The sequence below is a fragment of the Lissotriton helveticus genome, chromosome 5_1 (assembly GCF_964261635.1).
Source record: "Lissotriton helveticus chromosome 5_1, aLisHel1.1, whole genome shotgun sequence".
Classification (NCBI taxonomy): Eukaryota; Metazoa; Chordata; class Amphibia; order Caudata; family Salamandridae; genus Lissotriton; species Lissotriton helveticus.
Window position 1 is genome coordinate 106,390,512 of NC_136065.1, and position 12,101 is coordinate 106,402,612.

A 12,101-nucleotide genomic window follows, 5' to 3' on the forward strand; every position below is an offset into this window, starting at 1 on the left:
AATCAAGGCCAGTGATATAACATCAATGTCCTTAAAGATGCACAGAAACTGAATGAATAATCAGTCACCCTCAGCCACAGGTTTCAAGTCTTGCAAGAACTAGAGAATGATAGAGATGCAGTAGAAAGTTATCGAAGATCAAATAAACAGTGACATCAACCTGCCAGGAGGTACTGGGCCCACTAGCAGAATTAGCATAAAGAATGGATCTCCACTGAGACGCTCTGGAAAACCCAAGAAAGAAAGGAAAAGAAATCTGCAGTCAACACCAGCTGATCATGATCAATAAAGGGCGAGTACACCAAAAAAAACAAGGAAGCAAAGAGAAGCTTAAAAGCAGGCAAGCAAAGATTCATCGATGGCCTTGCCACAGAAGCCCAGGAAGCAGCAAGCCAAGAAACTTGAAAGAACTCTACGGCATGAGGACACTCTCTGGCAGAGACAGCAAGCCAGAGAGACCTGTTAAAGAAAGATCTGGACAGATGATAATAAAGCACAACAGTGAAGGGTGGGTGGAGCACTTTGAAGAACTGCTGAACCAGCCCATGCCGCAGTCTCCACCAGATATACAGCCATCCAACAAGGACTTGCCAGTGAATTGCAGCAGACTAACCAAAGAAGAAATGCGACAAGCCATCAAACATCTGAGAAATAGGAAAGCAGCAGGACCGGACAACAGTCCTGCGGAGGCACTGAAGCGGATACTGAAACATCAGTAGACATGCTCTACCCGATGTTTGGAAGGATCGGGAAAAAGGAATAGATGCCATTTGACTGGATGGTGGGATATCTCATCAAGATCCCCAAGAAAGATGACCTGAGTATCTGCACAAACTACAGAGGGATAACTCTTCTATCAACCCCAGGCAAAGTGTTCAACTGAGTCATCCTGAACAGAATGAAAAATAAAGTCCATGTTCATTTGTGAGACAAGCAAGCTGGCTTCCACAAAGATAGATCTTGCACAGACCAGATTGCAACACTGTGCATCATCATTGAACAGTCAAAGGAGTGGAACTTCCCCTCTATGTCAGCTTCATCGACTATGCAAAGGCATTCAACAGTGTGCTCAGAGACCCTTTGGAAACTCTACCACCACTACGGTCTGCCAGATAAGCTCATAAGAATCATCAGGAACTCTTCCGAGGAAATGACCTGAATTGTAGTCAATAGAAGACAACTCATGGACGCCTTCTAAGTAAGGGCCTAAACCCACCAGGGTTGTTTGCTCTCGCCTTTTCTCGTCTTGCTGGCCGTAGACTGGATCATTAAGAAATCCACAGCAGTTCGACAAGCTGGACTTTGCAGACGACCAGGCCCCACTCGCCCATACCATCAGCAGACGCAGGGGAAGACCAACAATGTGGCAGCCACATAGCTCAACTGGCCTTAACATCCACAGGGGACAAACTAAGGTCCTGTAGACTAACACGGCCAGCAGAGCTACAGTCACTCTTGCAGAGAATGCACTGAAAGAAGTTGAGGCCGTCACCTACCAGGGCAGTGTCATTAAAAAGGAGGCTGCAAAAAGCACAGTTGATGGACAGAATGTAGAACAATGTCATACATTCACCCCAGTACAAGGATCTGGGCCTAAATCCATCGTTTTTGCACTCCACACCACCCTGGGTTAGACACTGGCTATATGCAAATCAGTTCTGACCCTGTGCCTCATGGGAACAGTCCAGTCCGAACTACCAAGCCATGTCTTTCCCAGACCGGAATCAAGCATCCAAGGACCGGTTTCTGGCTATCAGCCTTCATCAGCCTGGATAGCTTGACTCCAGTGGTGTGGAGGGCCTGGGACTCACGTCTGAGCATACCCAGCCCACTCAGAGTGAAAATTGCAAAAAACACAGTTGATGGACAGAATGTAGAACAATGTCATACATTCACCCCAGTACAAGGATCTGGGCCTAAATCCATCGTTTTTTGCACTCCACACCACCCTGGGTTAGACACTGGCTATATGCAAATCAGCTCTGACCCTGTGCCTCATGGGAACAGTCCAGTCCGAACTACCAAGCCATGTCTTTCCCAGACCGGAATCAAGCATCCAAGGACCGGTTTCTGGCTATCAGCCTTCATCAGCCTGGATAGCTTGACTCCAGTGGTGTGGAGGGCCTGGGACTCACGTCTGAGCATACCCAGCCCACTTGGGGTGAAAATTGCAAAAAACACAGTTGATGGACAGAATGTAGAACAATGTTATACATTCACCCCAGTACAAGGATCTGGGCCTAAATCCATCGTTTTTTGCACTCCACACCACCCTGGGTTAGACACTGGCTATATGCAAATCAGCTCTGACCCTGTGCCTCATGGGAACAGTCCAGTCCGAACTACCAAGCCATGTCTTTCCCAGACCGGAATCAAGCATCCAAGGACCGGTTTCTGGCTATCAGCCTTCATCAGCCTGGATAGCTTGACTCCAGTGGTGTGGAGGGCCTGGGACTCACGTCTGAGCATACCCAGCCCACTCGGGGTGAAAATTGCAAAAAACACAGTTGATGCTCAGAATGTAGAACAATGTCATACATTCACCCCAGTACAAGGATCTGGGCCTAAATCCATCGTTTTTTGCACTCCACACCACCCTGGGTTAGACACTGGCTATATGCAAATCAGCTCTGACCCTGTGCCTCATGGGAACAGTCCAGTCCGAACTACCAAGCCATGTCTTTCCCAGACCGTTATCAACCATCCAAGGACCGGTTTCTGGCTATCAGCCTTCATCAGCCTGGATAGCTTGACTCCAGTGGTGTGGAGGGCCTGGGACTCACGTCTGAGCATACCCAGCCCACTCGGGGTGAAAATTGCAAAAAACACAGTTGATGGACAGAATGTAGAACAATGTCATACATTCACCCCAGTACAAGGATCTGGGCCTAAATCCATCGTTTTTTGCAATCCACACCACCCTGGGTTAGACACTGGCTATATGCAAATCAGCTCTGACCCTGTGCCTCATGGGAACAGTCCAGTCCGAACTACCAAGCCATGACTTTCCCAGACCGGAATCAAGCATCCAAGGACCGGTTTCTGGCTATCAGCCTTCATCAGCCTGGATAGCTTGACTCCAGTGGTGTGGAGGGCCTGGGACTCACGTCTGAGCATACCCAGCCCACTCGGGGTGAAAATTGCAAAAAACACAGTTGATGGACAGAATGTAGAACAATGTCATACATTCACCCCAGTACAAGGATCTGGGCCTAAATCCATCGTTTTTTGCACTCCACACCACCCTGGGTTAGACACTGGCTATATGCAAATCAGCTCTGACCCTGTGCCTCATGGGAACAGTCCAGTCCGAACTACCAAGCCATGTCTTTCCCAGACCGGAATCAAGCATCCAAGGACCGGTTTCTGGCTATCAGCCTTCATCAGCCTGGATAGCTTGACTCCAGTGGTGTGGAGGGCCTGGGACTCACGTCTGAGCATACCCAGCCCACTCGGGGTGAAAATTGCAAAAAACACAGTTGATGGACAGAATGTAGAACAATGTCATACATTCACCCCAGTACAAGGATCTGGGCCTAAATCCATCGTTTTTTGCACTCCACACCACCCTGGGTTAGACACTGGATATATGCAAATCAGCTCTGACCCTGTGCCTCATGGGAACAGTCCAGTCCGAACTACCAAGCCATGTCTTTCCCAGACCGGAATCAAGCATCCAAGGACCGGTTTCTGGCTATCAGCCTTCAGCAGCCTGGATAGCTTGACTCCAGTGGTGTGGAGGGCCTGGGACTCACGTCTGAGCATACCCTGCCCACTCGGGGTGAAAATTGCAAAAAACACAGTTGATGGACAGAATGTAGAACAATGTCATACATTCACCCCAGTACAAGGATCTGGGCCTAAATCCATCGTTTTTTGCACTCCACACCACCCTGGGTTAGACACTGGCTATATTCAAATCAGCTCTGACCCTGTGCCTCATGGGAACAGTCCAGTCTGAACTACCAAGCCATGTCTTTCCCAGACCGGAATCAAGCATCCAAGGACCGGTTTCTGGCTATCAGCCTTCATCAGCCTGGATAGCTTGACTCCAGTGGTGTGGAGGGCCTGGGACTCACGTCTGAGCATACCCAGCCCACTCGGGGTGAAAATTGCAAAAAACACAGTTCATGGACAGAATGTAGAACAATGTCATACATTCACCCCAGTACAAGGATCTGGGCCTAAATCCATCGTTTTTTGCACTCCACACCACCCTGGGTTAGACACTGGCTATATGCAAATCAGCTCTGACCCTGTGCCTCATGGGAACAGTCCAGTCCGAACTACCAAGCCATGTCTTTCCCAGACCGGAATCAAGCATCCAAGGACCGGTTCCTGGCTATCAGCCTTTATCAGCCTGGATAGCTTGACTCCAGTGGTGTGGAGGGCCTGGGACTCACGTCTGAGCATACCCAGCCCACTCGGGGTGAAAATTGCAAAAAACACAGTTGATGGACAGAATGTAGAACAATGTCATACATTCACCCCAGTACAAGGATCTGGGCCTAAATCCATCGTTTTTTGCACTCCACACCACCCTGGGTTAGACACTGGCTATATGCAAATCAGCTCTGACCCTGTGCCTCATGGGAACAGTCCAGTCCGAACTACCAAGCCATGTCTTTCCCAGACTGGAATCAAGCATCCAAGGACCGGTTTCTGGCTATCAGCCTTCATCAGCCTGGATAGCTTGACTCCAGTGGTGTGGAGGGCCTGGGACTCACGTCTGAGCATACCCAGCCCACTCGGGGTGAAAATTGCAAAAAACACAGTTGATGGACAGAATGTAGAACAATGTCATACATTCACCCCAGTACAAGGATCTGGGCCTAAATCCATCGTTTTTTGCACTCCACACCACCCTGGGTTAGACACTGGATATATGCAAATCAGCTCTGACCCTGTGCCTCATGGGAACAGTCCAGTCCGAACTACCAAGCCATGTCTTTCCCAGACCGGAATCAAGCATCCAAGGACCGGTTTCTGGCTATCAGCCTTCAGCAGCCTGGATAGCTTGACTCCAGTGGTGTGGCGGGCCTGGGACTCACGTCTGAGCATACCCTGCCCACTCGGGGTGAAAATTGCAAAAAACACAGTTGATGGACAGAATGTAGAACAATGTCATACATTCACCCCAGTACAAGGATCTGGGCCTAAATCCATCGTTTTTTGCACTCCACACCACCCTGGGTTAGACACTGGCTATATGCAAATCAGCTCTGACCCTGTGCCTCATGGGAACAGTCCAGTCCGAACTACCAAGCCATGTCTTTCCCAGACCGGAATCAAGCATCCAAGGACCGGTTTCTGGCTATCAGCCTTCATCAGCCTGGATAGCTTGACTCCAGTGGTGTGGAGGGCCTGGGACTCACGTCTGAGCATACCCAGCCCACTCGGGGTGAAAATTGCAAAAAACACAGTTCATGGACAGAATGTAGAACAATGTCATACATTCACCCCAGTACAAGGATCTGGGCCTAAATCCATAGTTTTTTGCACTCCACACCACCCTGGGTTAGACACTGGCTATATGCAAATCAGCTCTGACCCTGTGCCTCATGGGAACAGTCCAGTCCGAACTACCAAGCCATGTCTTTCCCAGACCGGAATCAAGCATCCAAGGACCGGTTCCTGGCTATCAGCCTTTATCAGCCTGGATAGCTTGACTCCAGTGGTGTGGAGGGCCTGGGACTCACGTCTGAGCATGCCCAGCCCACTCGGGGTGAAAATTGCAAAAAACACAGTTGATCAACAGAATGTAGAACAATGTCATACATTCACCCCAGTACAAGGATCTGGGCCTAAATCCATCGTTTTTTGCACTCCACACCACCCTGGGTTAGACACTGGCTATATGCAAATCAGCTCTGACCCTGTGCCTCATGGGAACAGTCCTGTACGAACTACCAAGCCATGTCTTTCCCAGACCGGAATCAAGCATCCAAGGACCGGTTTCTGGCTATCAGCCTTCATCAGCCTGGATAGCTTGACTCCAGTGGTGTGGAGGGCCTGGGACTCACGTCTGAGCATACCCAGCCCACTTGGGGTGAAAATTGCAAAAAACACAGTTGAGGCAGCACAGACACCGACTTCAGGGCAAGAATCAGAAAAGCAAGAGCTGCCTTCATTCAACTAAAGAATATCTGGAGCTCCAAGGACCTAATGCTGTAAACCAAGGTCAGGCTTTTTAACACCAACATAAAATCAGTCCTTCTGTATGAAGTCAAAACTTGGAGGACAAGGGTGACCACCACCAACAAAGTCCAGACCTTCATCAACACCTGTCTGAGGAAAAATCCTTCAAATCTGCTGGCGAAACACCATCAGTAACAACGAACTATGGCAGCAGACCTCCCAACTCTCTGCCCATGTAGAAATCATGAAAAGATGCTGGACCTGGATAGATCACCCCCTCCGCCAGCCTGTGTCAAAAACCACCTGACAAGCATCGATCTAGAACCCTGAAAGGAAAAAAGGAATGCCAAGAAACACCTGGCGCTGAGCCCTGGGAACTGGACAAAGTAGAATCCATCAACCATCAAGTAGTTCTAGAACACTCTGCCGAAAAACCCTCCTATTACACTGCCTGTATGTTTTAATACTTTTTAAAATACAGCTAGTTGCCTTCCGACTATCTCCTATATGCTTCTCCACACTTTAAACATTTTTGTTTTTATATTTTATGTGTGTCTTCCCCCTGGTGGTTTTTCCACCCTTTTATGATTTTTTTAATGAAATCAAATAAAAGTTTATTTGGCTTGACTTGACCTGGCGCTTAGCCTTCGAGGCTGACTGCAAGAAGATGGGCTACACCTGGAGCCGAATTGAAAGAAAAGCCCAAGACAGAGATGGCTGGAGGGTCCTGGTTGATAGCCTATACCCCAGCTGGAGTAGTAGGAATACATAAGTAAGTAGCAGTCAACAGTAGAATTGGAATACGACCCTTAGGTCTGCGCTAAAACCAAACATTTCTTTCACATATATTGTGGGTGCAGATCCAAAAATGTTACATGGACAAGGTATAGCTCTTAAATTATATGTCTCCCGCCCCTTGCTGTTAGTCACTTTTACAGCTACTTTCTCCACGGCGGTGTGATATGCTTGCTAACTCGCTATTTAAAAGAAGTGCCTCTGGCCTTTTCATTTGATTTAGAGTTATCTTAAGTGATGTCCAATACAGATTTAGAGCAGGAAGGTCAACTGCAGATCACTGCTTCAACCTACATTTAATTGTTAATAAATACATGGTGGCAAGGGCAGAATCGTTACACCTAGTGTTCATGGACTTGACGTCCGCCTTTGATAAGGTGAATCGAAGTAAACTATGGGGCCTGCTTAGTGAGTTGGGAGTAGATCATTGCATTGTGGCATTACTTGCTGACCTACACTCAACAACCTCAGCCTCGGTGTGTTTTTCTCGCAGGGGTGCATGCACACGATCGTTCGCAACAAGCTGTGGAGGCCGCCAGGGATGCATACTTGCCCCCTTTTTGTTTTTGCTTTATGTGAACGGGCTAGAACCTGCACTTCTTTTGGTGTCGGCCGACTGCCCCAAAATCAAGGACAGATTTATCCCCGTCCTGCTACATGCAGATAATGTTGTCCTGATGGGCCGGACCGAGAGGGGTCAGGACCTTTTACTAGCCAAGTATGTGTCGTTTATGGGACACCTGGACCTTTCGGTCAACTTCTCAAAATCTCACGTAATCGTAGTAGGCCCCAAATCTGCCAGCAGCAAGACGTTCAAGGTATCAAATTTTTCCCTGTCTAAGGTTAATGCCTTCCCTTACTTGGAAGTTCTCTTTGATGCCAAACACTACTGAAAACCCCTGGTAGAGGTTAACAGCTCAGAATCTATTAAAGCTACGGGGGCTGTTTTTAGCTTTGCACGGAGGCTTTGCTCCAGGGCGCCGCAAGATCCCCTTAAAATGTACCGATCTAAGTATATTGCGCAATTTCGATATGGTAGTGAGGTCTGGGGTTACATTAAGGTGGATCGACTCCAGAACATGGATGTAAGAAATGGGGTTACCAAATCTCCAGGGGGGTAGCACGGAACCAAGCGGGCAGGCCAAACTTCGGAGGACATGTGAAGCACTCACGCAGTACCCACAGACGACACACCAGGCACACCACAAAAGAGGCAGGACACCAGTTTGAGTTGAAAAATTAGTAAGTAGTTTAGTATCTCCAACCTGCAAGGCAAAAATCATCAACAGAGGTATCACAACACGGCGCCAACTGGCACCAGAGCCAAGTGTATCCGGGGGGATTATTTATAGGGGGAGTAAGGGCTGAGTCCGTAAGTCCATGGCTGAAATAAAGAAGGTGATTACATTTGTCATTAAACCTGGGGTCACTATGGCGGGGCCAACTCAGGCTCTCATCCTTAGCAGTTTAACTCCAACCCGACCCCTGTAAAGGAAAACTTCATGGCATCACAGTAAATCCCAACAGACAGGAGCACCTGTAATAAAGCAGCAGGTTTTCTCATAAACATGGGATGTAAACCGGGGCCTGAAATGACGCGTCAGGCCAGCACAGGGGCAGGACACCTGCAGTAAAAGGGCACATCAACATTAGATATCGGTCTCATCACCTTAGGCCAGGGAGATGACCATCTCATCAGGGTAGTAGGCACCTTGTATGCAATAGAACCTTAGGCATACACATTACGCTGTGACATTAGGCATTTAACCATAAGCACATCAACACTGGCGCATTATTCCTGACCAATACCCTCGGCATCCAACACATTGCGCACCTCACCAGTGCGTACATTAGGCTCACTTAGGCAGGTAAATAACATCCGCAGGGGCCCACAACCTTATTTGTATAGCAGCCTGGAATCAGCGTAGGATCACCTAACAGGCATGAAACATCAATATACATTGGCATCAGTAACGGTAGTAACTGGTCACAACCAATCAAACATTTCCCATAACCTGGTCACTGTGCAGGAATCAATATTTCATTAGGGCAAACCTAAATATCTCCTAAGGCGAATAATACTTCCTCAGAGGGTCATACCCATTCCATCAAAGGGACAAACAAAGGTTCCTTAGTCAGCAATAACTTCTCAGTTGGCCATAATAACCAGGTGCATTAACACTAGGCCAATATACACCCTAGCGTGACTTCCTGGGACAACCACAATATGTCAAGAATCCCACCCCAGCTGGGGGTTACTCCTCCTTCAGCCCAGTCTGTAGGGGCTTAATTCAGGCTCTTGCCCAGTCCCAGACATCTTAACAGGATTCTTAGGCCCAACGGGGCCCTCCTCACGGGCCGGGAGCCCCGCCGGAGTGCAGACTTCCTCCAGCCGGCTCCCTGCTTCGGTCGCTCACAATCGGGGCTCCCCCTTGACCACGGGGGCCCCGCACCGGTACCTCCACAACTTCACCCGGGCCCCTCCCCTTCCACACGGGGACCCGGGGCTTCCGTCGGCCTCCTTCTGCGGGGGCACTCACCGGCGGGGTGGGCACCCGCTCCGGTTCACGGCTACCATCGGGGCTCCCCCTCGACCATGGGGGCCCCACACCGGTGCTTCACCTGGGTCCCCCTCCCTCACGGGGACCCGGGGCTTCGGGGCAGCTCCTCTTCTCTGGCTGCCGGCCGGCAGCCAATCCCTGCGCGGCCTTTCCGGGGCACGACCGCGCAGGCCAATCCGTGCGCGGCGTTGGCGGGGGCGGGCCGATGACACGGCCGGGCCCTCGTCACGTGATGGGGATGAGGGAGGCTTCAGGGCCTAGCATAAGTCATCCTCTCTTCTCTTTGGCGGCCCTCTCCTGGCACCGGGGGCCTCCGCAACGGTGCCCACCACAGCGGGGGGGGGGGGGTCTGCACGACAGCGCCGGGCCGCGGCAATGATTTTGCCAATTTACAACCGGCGCAAGGCAGCGCCAACAATCCTCGGGCTGCGGCGGTGATATCTTATTTTGAACACCACATCGGCGCGCCAACATGCGGCGCTATCTCCTCCGCCAGAGAGGGCATAACCACGTGGGGTAGGCACCCACAGCGCTATTCACGACGCTTAGCTCCTCTCCTCGGGCCACACAACTTCGGCGCTCGTAACACCCAGCGCTATGCAGGCACAGTTCGAGTTTCTAGCACTTCACAGGCAGTGCCTCCCAGCGTCAGAGCTTCCACAGGGGGGCCACAGCTTCCTCGGGGGCATCAACTTCCCCAACCCAGCGCTTTTGCAGTACAGCACCTGGCAAGCACACCTCACAGGGGGCGAACAGTTCCACAGCTAGCCTCAGGGGCACACTCTTTACTTCCAGGGGGGGGTTCTTCCGTGCAGCGCCGGCGTGATTCACGGTCCCCCACACTGCCAGGGACCTAGGTAGACCCTCCTACTTCAGGGGCCCAGGGGACAGCTGTGGGGAAGGGGGTTTTCAGGGGTGCAGGGCCCAGCTCACAGGCCCAAGTGGCGGTAGCACCTCGCAGCAGGTCCCCTCTCTTTCTTGTCCGAGCTCTGACTGACTCTCTGGTGGCACATCCCCCTTACTTATCCCCTCCTCCCAGGCAGTGCCAGAACCTTCTAGAATGTTAGCAAAGCTGGCCTAAACTGGCTCAAGGGGAGGGGTTGAGCACCCTGGGTGCCAGGCTTTCCCTCCAAAAGCTAGGGGTAGCTGGGTAATAATAACTAGACCGCTGACCTATGGCAGTCCAGTGGCAAAACCCATGGCCATGGCATCCATTTTAAACACAGAACATTTTAGTCAGGTGCATTTCTAAAATGGGGAAAATTTACAAGTGCTCACACCATTACATGACATTACATTTTAACACAGGGCAACTCCTACCACACATGGCCTTTACAGGTTTATTACCATGGGGGATACATCCTAAATTAGGGGGGCAAAAGCGAAAAATTTCGGGGGGAAAGGCCAAGTCCAATACAACTCCCCCCCAGCCAAAAGCCAGGGAAGACCAATCAATGCCTTGATGGGCTTCCCTGCTTGGAGCAGAAAAAGGTGGACGCAGGCCTGCAACTACAGGAGCACCTGCAGTCTCCTCTCCACTCTGGAACCCAATGGTTCTCTCTCGTAACCCTCCCTTCACCAACAAAACCACCCCACTGATGTTCCCTAGCGGGATGTGGCCAGGACTGGCCTCTAGGCCATCCAGAAGTCTCTGGCCCTTGTATCTTCCTAGAGTGGGAGGCTCTAGCCTCAGGCTTGTAATACTCTTGGACCACTCTCCTCTTTCCAAATTGCCACTGGTCCACCCACCTGGGGTCTACACCCTCAAGCTGACCAGCTCTTAGGGGCGAGGCTCTCCTCCCCTTACCTCTCCTCCTAGGGTTCTGCCATCTCCTTCTCCCGGGGACACCCTCACACAACCACTCTCTCCCCAACCTGGAGTCGAAACCCTCAGGCTGAACCGGTGACAGGGGCGAGTCCTCACTCCCCCTGCACCACCTCCCAGAGTTCCGCACCCTCCTAACTGGAGTAGTATCCCTGAGAGTCAAATTTGGGGGGACTCTGAACACAGATGTCCCACCCGCCAGGTCCGGCAAACCCTCAACCGGGCCACCCAACCCGGGATCTGCGCCCTGTGGCTGAGCCGGTGACAGAGGAGAGACCTTCCTCCCTCCGCACTCCCTCCCAGAGTTCCGCACCCTCCCACGGGAGAAGTACCCCTGGGAGTCAAACTGGTAGAGACCTCAATTACAGGTACCCCACCCTCCAGGTCAGGCAACCCCTGAACCTGGAACCCCAGTCCAGGATCTAAACCCTGTGACTGATCAGACCCCCGAACCACTGGAGCTCCGATTACTGATACTCCGGGTTCTCCTGACACGAGGGGATCCCCTTCACTGGAAGGCACATCAGGACAGCCTAGGCTCCCAACCTGGGGTTCCCGAAAAGAACTCTCCAGGCCCTGTGACTGCGGTTGGGGCACCTCGGGACACCTCCCCGTCTCACTCCCTCCTGTAGATGGGATGTGAGGCCCTACAACCCTCTCACTATCCTGGGACCTAGCTGGGCCATTCCTCACCTCTCCCGCCACACTGGGTCGGAAGATCCCTGCACCACTCCCTTCTGGATCACTTCCCAATGTCATCTCAGACTTTCTGGCACTTACCC